Source organism: Mirounga angustirostris, unplaced genomic scaffold (genome assembly GCF_029215605.1).
Source record: "Mirounga angustirostris isolate CCGP_5_RB_7025 unplaced genomic scaffold, mMirAng1.0.hap1 SCAF_12, whole genome shotgun sequence".
Taxonomy (NCBI): domain Eukaryota; kingdom Metazoa; phylum Chordata; class Mammalia; order Carnivora; family Phocidae; genus Mirounga; species Mirounga angustirostris.
In genome coordinates this window covers 78,068,955-78,072,823 of record NW_026991720.1, presented here as the reverse complement: position 1 = coordinate 78,072,823, position 3,869 = coordinate 78,068,955, and the positions used below count along the sequence as shown (strand labels likewise).

The 3,869-nt window shown below is 34.0% G+C and overlaps 1 non-coding gene across 1 annotated transcript; it reads right to left on the bottom strand.

The window, feature by feature from the left end:
* Nucleotides 1-1,804: 1,804 nt before the first annotated feature.
* LOC123836185 (U6 spliceosomal RNA) lies at nucleotides 1,805-1,906 on the bottom strand. Its single transcript, XR_006788885.1, has one exon. It is a non-coding gene; the product is annotated as a U6 spliceosomal RNA (small nuclear RNA).
* Nucleotides 1,907-3,869: the final 1,963 nt, after the last annotated feature.

The window sequence follows — 3,869 nt, the reverse complement described above, 5'->3', positions numbered from 1 at the left end:
GTGGTGAATTTATCAATTTACTGATATTTTCCATTATTTTGTTTATAAATTGTGTCCTAATATGGACAATTTTCTCCATTTTGGATTTTTAGTCAAACCTACCACCTATGTTCTCTTCTAGTACTTTTAAGGTTTTTCTTTTTTTTTTTTTTTTAAATGTCTAACCCATTTAGAAGTTATCCAGCACATGATAGGAGGACTGGACCTACATTTATTTTCTCTATGTAGCTCTCATTACACAAACTTATTTATTACAAAGTTGTATCTTTTCCTCTCTGATTTGAGATGCCATTTTTATCTTACACTGGCATTGCATCCTCAGTTTGGAATATTTCCAGATTTTCATTAATGAGGTATGTTTTTAATTAACACTGATTTGTTGACGTGAATGGGACAGTTGTCCAAAAGAACATCCTACCTTCTGATTTTGTCTGCTTGTTTCCTCTTGATGTCCTTTAGCTTATTGCTCTGCCATATTTTCAGTAAACTGTAAGTTAAATGTAAAAGCTTGATGAATTCAAATGAGACATTTTTGATTAGAATAATCATTGGTGAAATTATATACCTAATATTATATCACAGCAGAAATTACATAATATCTGGTTGACCTACCCTCAATAATGCTAAAATTATCCACCACATTTGTTAACATAAATGATCTCTCTGTTGTACATTTTTCCCTTGAGATATGTCTAATAACAAAAATTAGGATTAAGTTTCTTTAAAATAGATTGATATATTTTACAAAAATAATACACAGACTAGAGGACAAAAATAATTGAAAATGTGTTTGTTAAGGTTGCTAGAGTTATAGGTATTTTCTTTTCAAAATTATCCTTAATGTTGTATTTTCATGTACTTCTACTTTTATTTTTTATTTTTTTAAATGTTTTATTTATTTATTCATGAGAGTCAGAGAGAGAGAGAGAGAGAGGCAGAGGCAGAGAGAGAAGCAGGCTCCCCGCCCAGCAGGGAGCCAGATGCGGGACTCGATCCCAGGACTCTGGGATCATGACCTGAGCTGAAGGCAGACGCTCAACCATCTGAGCCACCCAGGTGCCCCTCATGTACTTCTACTTTTAAAAACTTATTTATATCGGGGGCGCCTGGGTGGCTCAGTTGGTTAAGCGACTGCCTTCGGCTCAGGTCATGATCCTGGAGTCCCTGGATCGAGTCCCGCATCGGGCTCCCTGCTCGGCAGGGAGTCTGCTTTGCCCTCTGACCCTATCCCCTCTCATGCATTCTCTCTCAAATAAATAAATAAAATCTTAAAAAAAAAAAAAAAAAAAACTTATTTATATCATTATTAAAACAAGGGTCTAAACTATCTCACCCAAATCATATCAGCAGTAGATATTTTAATTAGTTTTGGGCTTTTTGTTTTGTTTTGTTTTGTTGTTGTTTTGCTGTTGTTGTTTTGTTTTGTTTTGAGAGAGAGAGAGAGTGCACACGGTAAGGGACTGGGGGAGGAGCAGAGGGAGAGGGAAAGAGAAAATCTTAAGCAGTCCCCACGCCCCGCACAGAGCCCGTCACGAGGCTAGATCTCAGGACCCAGAGATCATGACCTGAGCCGAAATCAAGAGACAGACATTCTACTGACTGAGCCACCCAGGCGTCCCTCATCAGTAGATATTTTAATGACATATGTATCATTCAAACATTTTCTCTTTTCACTTATTCCCTTATTCCAAGCAAAGGAAATGGAAGAATAGGTCCATATTAAACAATTTAAAAAAAATTGATGATTGTAATTTCTGATTTAAAAAAATGTACTTATTTATTTTCAATTTTTTGTTTGTTTTTTATGAATTCGTTTTTCATGAATTTGCATGCGTTCCTTGCAGAGTCCATGTTAATCTCCTCTGTATCATTCCAATTTTAGTATACATGCTGCCAAAGAAAGCACGGTTTTCAGTTTTATAGAATTATTACTAATACATAATTAATCAATACAATCAAGATTTGACAGGTAATTATTAAACAAATCATTTTTAATGAGATGAATGAGTTTTTACTCTAATTACTTTATGTAGACATGGATTAATATAACTTATTTCTAGAATCATCCAGGATTCATCCTCAAATTTACTCCTCTTTTTCATGGTTACAAATGCCAGCATTAAGCAATATATTTCATATTTTAAAAAATAAATAAATGGAAATGAAAATTATTCTAGCAGAGATATATCACTCAATTATTTAAACTTTTTCTGTGTTGTATGCCAAAATTATATTGTGATCTTTTAACCAAATTACTTTTAATGATTTATTAGCTGACAACTCAATTAGGTCCTCCTTTAATTTTGTTGAAAGCAAACACTGGAAACCACTAGAATTGTAAAAGCATTTGTTACCCAGTCATCAAAGTCAGGCACATCTTCAACTTTCGGGAAGTTTAAAAACAGGCTATACTAAGACCCATCAAGTTTCTAGGTTTTCATACAAATGTCTGAAGTTAAAGGAGGTTTCTTAGGCAATGTTTTTTTTCGCTGTTTTGTTGTTTGGCACACTGGGGATTTCTACATATAATGCCAAATGCACCATGGCGAGATCCAAGATATGTGAGAATAAGTGGAAGAGGGAGACGGGGTCAGAAAAGAGAACTGGCATAACATCTGCAGAAAATATCTATTCCGGTCCTCTGTCCATTTTAAAATTGGATTATTTGTTTTGTGGTGTTGAGTTGTATGAGTTCTTTATATATTTTTGATATTAATCCTTACCAGATACGTCATTTGCAAATATCTTCTCCCATTCAGTAGGTTGCCTTTTGTTTTGTTGATAGCTTCCTTCACTGTGCAAAAACTTTTTAGTTATCAAACTAGTAGTAGTCCCAATTGTTTATTTTTGTTTTACTTTTGTTTTACTTCCCTGAGACAGATCCAGAAAAATGTTGCTAAGGTTGATGTCCAAGAGTTTTCTTTTAGGACTTTTATGGTTTCACGTCTTACATTTAGGTCTTTAATCCATTTTGAGTTTACTTTTATGTATGGTGTACAAGGTAGTCCAATCTCTTTTTTACATGTAGCTGTCCAGTTTATCTAGAACAATTTATTGAAGAGACTGTTTATTCTCCATTGTATATCCTTGCCTTATTTGTCATAAATGATCATATAAACATGAGTTAACTTCTGGGCTCCCTATTCTGTTCCATTGACCTATGTGCCTATTTTTGTGTACTATATTGTTTTGATTACTACAGATTTGTAATAGAATCTGAAATCTGGGATTGGAATACCTCCAGCTTTGTTCTCCTTTCTCAGGACTGCTTTGGTATTTGGAGTCTTTTGTAGTTCCAAAGAAATTTACGGATGGTCAACAGACAAATGAAAAGATGATCAACATCACTAATCATCAGGGAAATGCAAATCAAAATTACAGTGAGATATCAACTCACACCAATCAAAACAACTAGTATTAAAAAGATAAAAAACAACAAGGGCTGGTGAGGATGTAGAGAAAAGAGAACCTTCATGCACTATTGGTGGGAATGTAAACTGGTGCTGCCACTATGAATAGTAGTAGAAGTACCATATGATCCAATAACACCACTAGGGGGTATTTACCCAAAGAATATTGAAACACATATTTGAAAAGATATACACAACCCTATGTTTATTGCAGCATTATTTACAATAGCCAAGATATGAAAGCAACAGAAGTGTCCATCAGTAGGTGAATGGAAAAAGAAAACAATGTAATTTAAGGACAGTATAATTTCAAGGAGTTAAGCACATCATTTTTCCTAGTGCTTACACACATAATTTAAAAATAATTTTATTATAATGAAAGGAAGATGTTATTTGAGGGTTATTCTAAGCATAGTGTAGTTTCATGGATGAAAGCATATGGCTTTTCCCAAGTGCTTG